Here is a 12,727-nt window from a genome sequence, read left to right as displayed (position 1 = left end):
AGACTTCCATCACAAAAGGGGTGCCATCTTGGAGTCAGGTAGCCTATCCAGTTCTTACAATATGTTCATGGATCACAAACAGCGAAACAACATACACGTCTCATGGTGAGCTAACATGTGTTTACTTCTTCTTAATATGCTAAAACATAATGTAACAGTAACACAAGTAGAAAAGAGACAGTTACACAGGAAAGTATTTCTATTTCTTTAAGTTAGCTAACATTCGCTACTGGTCATACAAGTAAGGCTGTAGCAGCAAATCTCCTGAGTGTATTGAATTGGACTAGGCTATACTTTATTGCTCATGAATTCAACCTTTCATTTGTAGTAGGAAGAGTGTGATATTGTTTATTTTAAAAATTAAATAGTCTCACTTTAAGGTGTGAAATCCCTTTTGCACAGGGCTTAGATCAATTCTTGTCAAGTAATCCTCAAATTAAACAGACGAAAAACATTTCCTCTCCAGACGAGCAATTGTGAACATCATGTGTCTTTTGACAAGATTTCTGCCCAGATAAAGTTTAAACAGGGCTTTGCCATACAGTACATTAATCTGTAGCTCTTACAAAGTTACACTGTATAAATCACAGGGCTAAACATGAACAAGTCCCGGCGAGTTACAAGGCACAAGTGATCCAAGAGTGCCGCTTGAGTCCCAGTTGTTTGGGGGAACAGAAAAGAGCCTGAGCCAACAGAGAAAAACCACTTCAGAGGAATCAATGTGAATAAATTGACCTGTAATCTGTTGCACTCCAAACGCTACATTCAATCCCTAATTACATCACTTATACATAGTGTATGTGTGTTTAATATAAAAGGTGGATAAAAGTGGATTTAACAGATTACACAACTGTCATGACGATTGTAACTTCAGAATGCATTAAGATGGATGTTTATAAAAAAGAAAAAAGAAGACGTTATTGACTTTTCTGTTTGTGAGCTCATTGCTGCTATGGCTGTGATCTCTGGGAGGGTTAGCAGAGCAAAATGTTGTGGGGGAACTTCAAACAGGCGTTGCAGCAGATCTCAGATCCTCCTCCACAGTAATAACTTTGAGTGCTTCTGGAAGAAGGAAATCCCCTGGCCAGGAAAGACACATCACTCCACTACAGAGTCAACGAGCCGGGTGGTTTAACACAGCCAACCCACAGACTCCACCTTGAAATAACAACACACAAGACTACTGGATGGTTCCAACCAGCGTTGTAGTTCGAGAGTACATGTTAACTGCATGAATCCAACAGTTCCTGCAGATTTTAATGACATTTAAATACTGTTGATTGTATTTCATTTCAGTGAGCTAATCCCTAGGAGGTGCCTTCACGTATTCATGTTTTCAACTGTGTGTACTGTACGAATTAAAATAACATTAAGACTATAAAATAACACATAATATAAGAACAATGAACAATAAAAGGTATAAATTACAAGTTTGTCTCAGAGAGCTTTACAGTCTGAACACTGTACAATCCTTAGAGCTTTGATTCAGATAAGAAAAAAATCCAGAAAAAAAAACTTTATCAGGGAATGGGAGAAACTTTATGAAGAGCAACAGAGCAAAAGCTAATTATTCCAGTTATAAAAAAGGTAAAAGTAGCCCTATGAAAATTACCCTAAAAACTCAAGAACCAGACATGTTTCACATAGAAGCTCTGACTTCAGTCACAGAATCTACAGAGGACTTTCAGACCCGTATCCACTCAAATCCATCTCAGCATGCTTCTTACGACTGCTGATTTCTCCCAGCTTATCACAGATTCAGACGTTAATCAGGAGATTTTTGCCGAGGCCTGCATTTCCCTCAGTATCAAAGGCAACATGAAAAACCAGAGTAAGAAGCTGCAGCAGGTGATAAGCTGCAACCACAGTGAAGATTCACCCTTCAAAGAAAACTTTTGGACACTCTTACACTCCTGTCGTTAGAGGATTAAAGGATAATTCATGAAGTAATATAATCATGCAGTGTAGTTCTTATGATGTAGTTAATGCATTTATATAATGTAGATATAATGTAGTTACTATGGATTTTATGAGATTAGCATATTGACTTTTTTTTTCTTTGAGAAGGTGCAAAACACACAATTAAAATCTAATTTTGTCCAATTTGGAATGAAAATTGGATGTAAAGAATGTAATAAGTTTTCTTGAATTGCATAAAAATGTGCATGAAAAGAAAGGAAATTTTGGAAAGTCTATATATCAGATAAATCTTGTCAAATTTAAGTACAAAATCTGTTAAATTTACTAAACAAGGACTTAATGAATTTGCTCTCTAAGTGTTTTCCAGGAAATAGAAGCTTTCAGGGTCCAGTAATTGGTATAACAAGAAAATATAGATACACAGCTGTTAGACTCAGGGGTTTTTGATGATGCCTTAGCCTTCTCCTCCTCCTCCTCCTCCTCCTCTTCTTCTTGCTCATAAGGCATGCATACCTTTCCACGTCCCAGTAACTAATCATCATACAGATCTGCCCAAGAATAGAGTAGCTGTTTCATATTCAAGCTTTCTAGAGTTTCACCTATGCTTCCCAAGTTCATTTCCCATACCTTGACCAAGAGGATGTCAGTATTGTCTGCTTCAGTGGTCAGAAATTAGACTTCAAAACCATGACACTCCAAAAGAGCCATTTATTTCTCCACAATAATGTTTACTGTGCTTGCTTTAATAGGCTGCTCCAGCCCACATTATTCTGTCTGGTGGCTCTTACTAAGCCAGGTGTGTTTTTATTAGATTCAAACTTATCAGTGAAGTGATCAGAAAGCTGTTGCCAACTAGGCAGGTCAAACTTCAATGTTATGAAACCAAAAACAGCTGTTGCAAAAAAAAACATCCTCATATTTCTAAAGGAGGGTTCAAACATAAAATGTCCCATAGTATGTGGCCGGAAAAAAAGGAATATGATCAATTTACAAGTGCAGATAAAGTTTAAATCAAATTTATTGAAGCTACTTTTAAGAGAAATGAGCCAGAACAAGCCGCAGCCCTTCTTCTCAGATAGTTGACACCCGCCTGCTCGGGAGGATCAAAGTGCTTCTCTGTGCACATTAGGAAAATACAGGGGACTCATTTCAACCGCTCAAAGTGCCACCTAGATGCTTAGCCACACATTCCCCCTGTCAGAGGCAAACAAAGACAGTTTTCTGGGAGGAGAAAGGCATGCCGTTTCACCAACATGCCTCACATGTGGTGACCAATCACAATTGTAGTTACAATCCCGAGCCCTGAAGGTAGATAGGTGAGGGTTTATGTTGTCATTGGTGGATGTTTTACAATCGGGTGTAATACATCTCGCAGTTAATGTTTATTTTCACAGGGACAGCCTCATTCCTTTGGTCTGACCCAGAAAGATGCAGCGTGTAATCATAACAGCATTGATAGGGACACGTTTAAATGTCTGCAGAGCGGCAGACTTGTGCTGTGTCAACAAGCAAGCTGTCAATCTGTGAACTGGAATATTAAGTAAAAAACATGTATATCAAAATACAGGCGCACAGCGCTAGATAATAGAGTTCTTGTTTTGTCTTCATAGTGACTTTTAAAAGAAATGCGTGAAACAGAGGCTGGTTATAGTGATAGTGAAGGTGCAGCCAAAGGGAAACATTCGTGCCAAGTTCCTGCAGGCAGCGAGCGGTAGCTCCCATATTATTGTGTTCCTTTATTCGTCACAGTGGGTTCACCTGAACAAAACCATGTTAAAGGGTTAGTTGAAACCAAATTACCAAAAGCATATTTTCACTCACCTCCCTGGTATCTAGCCATGCAGAATAGATAGATAGAACAGATAGACAGGTGATAAATTAAAGGAAAAACCAACATAAAGTGTCTTAGTAAAGTTTAGATTCTACAGTGTCTGAACTCTACTGGAAGGAGGAACATTTGGTGTTTTGATGATGGTGGTGGAGAGCACTGTCTAACATGTCAGTCCAAAATCTCCCATAGGTGTTCAGTTGGGTTGAGATCTGGTGACTGTGAAGGTCATGGCATATCATTCACATCATTTTCATACTCATCAAACCATTCAGTGACCCCTCGTGTCCTGTGAATTGGGGAATTGTCATCCTGGAAGAGACCACTCCCATCAGGATAGAAATGTTTCATCATAGTATAAAGGTGATCACTCAGAACAACTTTGTAGATTTGCAGTGACCCTTCCCTTTAAGGGGACAAGTGGACCCAAACCATGCCAGCAAAATGCCCCACAAAGCATAACAGAGCCACCAGATCCCCTCACTGTAGGGGTCAAGCATTCAGACCTGTACCGTTCTCTTGGTGAATGCCACACATGCCCACTTTTCAAGAATATGGTGAAGGATGAGTCGTATCGTATGACCATATCACTTTTTTACACATCTCTGTAGACCAGGGCCTTTGGTTTTGCACCACTGAACTCTCAAATGTGCATTCATCTTTGTAATGAGGGGTTTATGCACTGCAACCCTACTATAATATCTCTCTCTATGTAATTGTCGACAGACTGCTCTTGCTGACACAGTCTGATCATGTCCTGCATTGACATTCTCAGTCACCTGAGGAAGAGTTGCTCTTCTGTCTTTCCTCACACTGAGTGTCACAGTCATCAAATGTGCGCAATTTCCTATTGACCCTATTTACTGATGTCTTTCCCATAGATCTAAATGCAGATGTCACTTTAGTCACTGTTCCTATTGAAACACCAGCCAGTTGAGCAGTCTTTGTGACTGAAGCTGCTGCCATTGGTGCCCCAACAATGAACCCTCTTTCAAAGTCACTTAGATGTTTTCCTCTTGCCATCTTGATAAAAAATCAGAATCAACTGTGCCTGCTCAGCATTGTTATACATGTACACAGAGCATGACTGGATGTTAATTGCTTAATTGTACCATGCAGTGCAGTTCTCAACTCATTTATTCAGGCAAAATGTACTAAAATATTCACAGTAAAGTATTCATTATGCAGAAAGGCCCCTTTCTTAGTGTTATATTATTATATTATTGGATTATTATGATCCTTAAAGTAGAATTTTTGTGTTGTATCTGCAGATTATTTGAACTATTATCATATACTACTCTACTGTTGGGTAATTTAATCTATGACGATGCATCAAATTTTAATCCAAAAAACAACAACTCCACACTCATGCAGTGGAGTAAATAGTACAATGTTTCCTCTGAACTGGAATAGATTATAAGTATAAAGTTGCACAAAATGGAAATACTCAACAGCACCAGAACCACAAAATTGTACTTAAACTTGCATTAACTAATGTTTTGGCCTCAGCAAACAGTGTCTTATTTACCCATCCAGCAGGCACGGAGCAACATTAGCATTCATTCACCGTGAGTCATATTTATGGCCGCCTGCCAAATATGCAATATTCACTCTCCTTTCTTCCTCTGTTTTGCTCTCTACTAACTGAAGGATATATCTGACTCTTTAGCTGCTGAACTCTATATTCAGCAGCTAGATGTTAACTTTGTCTGCTGTTTGGTGCTGGGCGGGTAGTGTACTGCCTGTTGGAGCTTTTTGGCTGAGGGCAGCTTCCTGCTGCTGCTGGGAATGAGGTTGGTTGATGAGAGCGGTGAGAGTGAACCAAAACAGAAAAGTTGCAGGCCCAAAAACCAAAATAATGATCTCAAAAATAGTCGTCAGATGTGATAATTCTCTTTGGGTACATCTCTTCAAGCTTTTCACATTACATAAAGTCATTTGATCCATCATTTATATAAAAAAATGTATCATAGCAGCTTTAAGTATAACACTTAGTAAATGTTTTAGTGACTTCAGTAATTCAGCAGCAATGTATCTTTCCAAATATGCCTCAGTACTCTGGACTATGTTGATAGCATCATCTGTGCATCATACAGAGTTTCAGGGACATGGTTTCTCAAAAGTCCAACATTTGAAGACTTATACTGCCTGAAAAGAAAAGATTGATTTATTGAAAGAGACCACTGATAGATATTACAGCTGAAATAGCACTATCCATGTTTTAAAAAATAACATGAAAGGGGCCCCTCAGTCTCACAGGGAGCCCGTCGCTGTTTTCAACAGATAAAGTAAGATTAGCCAACTTTGAAGAAATGCTGTTTTAAGGGCGGAGATGGAGATTGTAAATCTGCTGGCTGATGTGTTGGCACTGTGGCCCAGGACCTCACTGCAGCTCACAAATTACAGGACACACACTGGAACTCAGGGCCTCCAGTAATCTGACAGAGCATCAGATCAATAATAAAACATTACCTATAGCCTCAAGCTTTAAGCTGCCCAGAGACCATGTAATGGAGAATATGCACACATACATTTATGATGGATACAACAACAGACGAGCCAATGAGGTAGATAATTATTGGAGCAGACAGCTGAGCAGTCTTTGTGAAGCCAACATCTGTTTTATTTTGCTTCTGAAAGCAGTAACATAAAAAAGTATTGTCTATTCACTCTGCTGTGATGTTGTGGGACAGAAAAGGAGAGAAGAAAAAAGCTGATGACAGGGTACTTTCATGTTACTTATCGTGACACCCTATCAGAGTGATCTAGATGGGCCAGACAAAGTACCACCACGTCCCGTAGCTTTGAGCAGAATTTCATCTGTTTCATCATATCTCCCTGTCTTTACTCCTCGGGGGAGATGAGAGGTTGGTGGTCCACGCATTTGGACCACAGTGGAAAAAGGAGAGCGGGCCTAAATGACAGATAAGTCTAGTCTCATTCAAGAGGAGGCATCTGTGTTTTATGAAGAACTTACAAATATGGAGCTGGATAAAAAGAGAGAGACAAAAACTTCTGATAAACTACACACACGCCGTCTCACGCAACACTTCTCAGGAGGAGATAGTGGGCTCATCTCTTAAATGTCCCTAAAGCTTTAAGAGGGTGCATGTCAGGATGGAGGCGAGAGGAAACATGCATGGACTGTTGCATAGATTTTGGCGTGTATTTCTGCAATAAAAAAAAAAAAAAGCACACCAACACGTCAGTACAATGCACCAGCAAAAATAAACATTATGAGAGACAAGTAATACCTCTGTGGTTGACTTATCAGTGTCAGTGTATCTCTGACTGTGACGTGGAACAAACTGAGCTGGTGCTTTCATCTTAGAAAGTACTGATTCCCACGCAGCACATCTTGTCGTCTCTCTGGGCCTGCACCCTTCAGCATGTGCTGTGATGATGTTCCCATACGTCAGTAGATGTATATCACAGAGTCGGGAGGGAAATGTTAACATGAGCAGGAGCTCCAGCCTGCCTTGAGAGTGGTGTCAGACACAAGGAGCCAGAAGGCAAATCCTACTCTGTCGACCTCTGAATAAATCTAAAATCCACATCTGCTGCACTAATTTTCTGTGACGTGGTAATGAAAGATGATAAGACTAGTCCACAGCCATGCTAGCAGCTCTATGAGGCTGTACTCAAGCAAAGCACTGCTTTCAGTTCAATGCTAATGTCACCACACTAACAGGTATTTGGCAGTGAAGGTATGTAATTTCCTTTTTTACCGTAGCTCTTGTTCAGTGCTTGTTCCTGCATGGAGGTGTTTGCAACGGGAAACCCCAGCTCCCCAAGACACAGCGCACTCTGCTCACCTGCAACAGTGCTGCCAGGTGTCAACTTGTGACATTACTGCAATAAAAAAGCATTTTTTCCACACTAGTAATGCCTGAGTGAGAAGTCTATAAATAGTTTGAATGCTGGCTTGATTGGATTTGTCATTTCTTCATTCCTAGTGTAGACTCTGTCCTAAAGGAGTTAGTTTCTGCTTTTAGATTTGTCCCGGAGTGGTATATTTGGAACATTGTGCACCGAAGAAGCTGTCATCCTTTATCGCACTCTCTCTCCACTCTTAAATATAGTACAACTGCTGTAAATGAAGCAAATTTGCAAATGAGACTAATTTTAGACTAAGCGTACTCTGCATTATTCAGAAACTTCAGACGCTGCAGTCCTAAGCAGCATCAGCAGCGGTGGAATTTTTACATGGCAGAGATAAGGACAGACTGCTCTATTTGTCAGTGCATGGGGCCCCTTAAGGGCCCAAAGAATCTGATGTCCACACACTCTTTTCTCCTGCACTCTGACATTTTCTCAGCAGTATGAGGTTACATACAAGGGAAAAGACATCTACATCATCAAGCCCCCTTTTCTGCAAACAAAACGGCCTCTTACTCTTGTTTCTGGTGACATCAGGACAAAATGTCAAAAGTTCCCAAAAGGTTGCCCGCAAAACAAAGTATTCTCTAAATGAGAACGGACAGGAGCTAGTATTTTTAGACGACCTATGATTCACTTGCTATTTTTATCGGCAGCTTCTGTTTAGTCCGCTGACCTGTGCCCCGTTAGGTTCTTACTGAATTTTAGACAAGGGCAAAGAGCACAAAGTGTACTGAAGTACATCCCCAGGATTACAAGCGTTCCAGGGTGAGAGTTTGTAACCTGCGGTGGCTGCAGGCTAGCAGGGTCACAGCCCACCCATGGGGGAGGGAAGATCGGGTCACAAAGGCTGAGGAGGATGCATGTTCCCAGACACAAAGTAGACAGCTCCAGAGCCTAAACACAAAACAGGAAAACACTCAAAGACGGGCAGGAGAGCCATGAAGAAGGATTGCCTGTAGAAATCTATGGATAAATGTGATAAATGCAGAAATGTGATGAGGCCAATAAAGAGACAAATTCAGGTCAGATCTTGCTCACAATTGCACTTTGAATCCAAAGATACATCTAAGCAGTGCAGGAAAGATTACAATTTGGATAGCAAAAGCAAAACGAATGACAATCCTTTCTTGCATACTTGATTGCAGCGCAGTCCCTCAGGAAGAAAAGGTTATAGGATCTCTGAAAAGGCAGCCATTGTTTGTCATCTCCAGCAAAATGACTTCGTAAAATTGGGAGGAAGAAAGGCAAACCACTGGACCAATGTGATAGCAGCCCCTGAAAGTGGAGAGCACTGATGCATGAGTGAAAAGCGCCTTATGTCAAATATAATTGTCCTGCCCTGAAAAACAAGCTAGCGATGTCTGATTTGATTCCCTCCTGTTCGGATCAAGTTACTTCCTGTCTACTTTAAGCATGTTTGCCGTGACAATGAAGCTCCCGGAGAGATCCTGGGACGCTCCATTGTCTTTGTCCACCAAAGAGCTGAATTTAATTTACCTCTCATTTCCTTTTCTTTAGCCAAGTAAGCTAGGGATGGCTATATGTGTTGGTCAACCACTTTCGTTCAGACGAAATATCTCTTCAACTTTTGGTTGGATTGCTGTGAAATTTCATACAGACACTCGTGATCCCAAAAGGAAGAATTCCTCTGACTTTGGTGATCCCTTGACTTTTCATCTAGCTCCACCAGCAGGTCAAAATTTCACTTTATCCTATACTTTTGTTTATGACCAAATTCCTGCAAAACAAATGAAATTCCCACCAGCCTCAACTGTACTTTATGTGTAGTTGCTAATTAGCAAATGCTATGCTGATTAGATACAGTCACCCAGCAGCATGAAGTCAAAAGATTTGAGGTGTCCTCAACCAGCACCTGTCTACCTGTCACGTCCATGTCATCATCTCGATATTATTGGTCTTGACGTCTCCCCAGTAGATCAAATTGCCAACCTAGCGAGGTGTTGACCATCCCCACTCCTTCAATCCCATCCAGATCAGGAGCCATGTTATGCTAACACACTAGATTAAGATGGTGAACATGGCTAATATTACCAGCTAAACAACAGCATGTTAAAGCTAGGGTAGGAAATTTATTTTAGGAGCATTTTTTGCTATATTTGTTGAAATTCTCTTTATATCCTGACAGCAATCAATAAATCAAATGCTTTGACAATAAAAAGAAAAAATCCGGTATCTGTGGCTGTCTAAGGCCTGTAACAAGCCCATCCAATCATTTCATTCAGCCTGCATGTAATGATTGGATGGCCGATCTGCCTGTGAACCTACCTACCTGCCTACCAGCACACACTCTACCTGTGCACTCATTGCGCATTGCTCCCAGAAGTGAAAAGCAGTGATAGATTTTTATGCATCACTGCAGCTTCAGGTCAGATACTGACCATCTCTGCGCCCTGTTGCTTTTCACCAATTTGGGACTCGGTTCAGAGGTGCAGGTCTGGGTCCAGCTCTCTAATGGACTGGTGAATGAGGAAGTTTTGGAGGCAGACATAGAAAGAGATGCAATATCACTTGAATTCTAGAAGGCAGATGGGACACTCATTATGTTACGTATGACTTCAAACAGGTGAGAGGTGGTCCTGTTTAGTGTATACTGTTTACTAAAGGTTGTGCCTTGAGAGGAAGTTGTGTGTGTGAGTGAGCGCAGTAGTAAACACTGTTGTGTTGCGTGCACGTATGAAGCATGTGCATATGTCCGTGCTTGTCTGGTGGGAGGGGCTTAGGACAGAGAGCAGAGGGGGGAGAGCTGCAGGAGGAGGGCTGTATTTTCAAATACTGGCGTTTTTTTTGTTTTGTTTTTTGTTTGTTTGTTTTGTGTTTTCAAGAAAACTGCCTACCCCAGCTTTAATATAGTCATTATTAGCATGCTGACATTAACATTCAGCTCAAAGAATTGCTGTTCCTCACAGAGCCGCTAACATGGCTATGGACTCTTAACCTTTTTTGAGTTTGAAGTCATATGTTTCATTTCACATCAGATTTTAAATTTAAACAAAGAAATAAACCAGTGTCATAAAACATACTCAAAACAAATCTGTTCTTTTATTCTAAACTCTGTGACTGGAGATCCATGCAGTCGATATGGAGGGAGTGGACGTCTCCTGTGGACACTTGTCATACTCCCTGCTACTTCGCTCTGCTGTCCAGAGTTGTTGGCTCCGTGCTGAGATGTCTGCAGTGGCCCTTCTCTTGGCTTTTCTTTTGCCCGTTGCTGCTGGCCTGGAAGCATGTCCAGCTGTCCCATCATTCTGTCAGCGCCGCTGTCTCCCTCAGCCCCAGATTAAAAACGCCAAAGGGGCCGCCAGGAAAAGTGGCTCGCCCCGTCTCTCAGGACTTATGTCAAAAATGTTTCAGTCCTCAGGTAATTTGCTACAGTCTGGGATCCTTTCACTATTTACTTCAAAGAACCTTGCAAAGAGGGGGACACAGAGAGAGAAATGAAAGGGAGGAAAAATGATATTTAGTTGTGGGTAGTGACAGATCTACATTCTTGAGTATTGACATGCGATCTGAGTGAGGAGTCCTTCTCCTCCTCTGTGCAGGGATGCTGACTGAGTCTGTAGCCGTCTGCAAATCTAACTGATAAAGAGCAGTGTGTCCATGGACTGTCTTTCTAAAATAAGCTTAGTTAAACAAATTGACTCAACTCCAAAAGAATGCACAGCCACTCCTACACAAATAGACACCATATTAAACAAATGTTCTTTTTATTGTTTCAAGTTTTGGAAAATCATAGTTACTCTATTGAGCCATTTATCATATGATTAGTCACATTTAACACATTATAAGATATAAACGAGTAACGCTGACAAGGTTTCCCTGAATTGTAATCTAGCCTGAGCAGCTACTCTTACAGGTAGGCCTAAAGTGTCTAAATTGGCCTGAAATGTTCTTGGAATGGTACACTCATGTCTTTTATTTAAACGTTGGCAACAAAAGTGAGTTCTGCCCTCTCTGTAAGATAATCCTCTGGTGTTGGAATTTAATACAAACTGGTTAAGACCTGTGGAATGAGGAAGAGAAATTGGAAATGTCAGTGCAATTAAACGCAGGCTTGGTAAACCTCACAAGGAAGTTTGTATTATTTAAGTGGATCTGTCATTGTTGACATAGTAAAAGCCACTGAATCAGTGTAAATGTGTTATTTACATTAGTTTGAACCAAAAATTAGACATGACATCCAGATCTGGCATGTGTAGCAGTAGATTTTTTGTTTACAGGGTGTGGACGTCTCTGTCAGGGACAGTCATGATGTATATCTGTCCTGTGTATCTGCTGGGCTACATACCAGCAAAGCACAGTGTGCACTCTTGCTGTTTAGTGTGTAGCCTATACATTCAAAGTGCACAAGTGTGCACATGCGTGATGAAAGTGTTTGACATCAGTCCCCTCTCAGCATTTGGATTTTGAAATGCACCAACACGAAGGAATTCACAGATCCTCAGCAGGCCATGACAGACCCGTGACATCTCTGCAGCACAACATCTCCAGTTTTCCCCAAATCAGGAATGCATGGACGCGTTCACGGCAAACAAAACGGTGATTAAAGAGAGTAACAGGATCAGCTGTAATCAGTGTGTCCTGAGAAAATGCCAGGGAGTTTTCAACAATTGTCAGGTCACTCCAAGAGGTGATCTTTCTCCCCAGCGTAAGGGACCTTCTCTGCTTTCATAGAGTGATCAAAACATCCAGAGAGACTGTGTGGAGAATCAAGCTCCAAATGACGTGCCTGCCCTCTCATTTCTCTGACAAAGAACAATGGTCGCCTCATAAGTAGGCCTAATGGTACTCGCACAGACTTCTTCAGCGCAAAGGGGAGCAAAGAGGGGGAAAAAATAACCATTATCCAAAGACATGTTCTATCATGTGATAAATTCTGTTTTCTCAAGCCAAATCCTTCGGTGCCTCCCTGCTGAAAATATTCAGAGCTTGTAATAGAGATTTGATCATCAGATAAAAAGTGGGTTGAACATTTATGCAAGGCTGAGAGACAGACAGAGAGAAGAATGATGATGTGAAGACTCATGCATCTTGGGCTTATCACTGATGGATTAGCTCAATGACATCCTCTATTTAGCC

Source organism: Thunnus albacares, chromosome 10 (genome assembly GCF_914725855.1).
Source record: "Thunnus albacares chromosome 10, fThuAlb1.1, whole genome shotgun sequence".
Lineage (NCBI taxonomy): Eukaryota > Metazoa > Chordata > Actinopteri > Scombriformes > Scombridae > Thunnus > Thunnus albacares.
The sequence above is the reverse complement of the archived record's forward strand: the minus strand, read 5'-3'. Positions refer to the sequence as shown.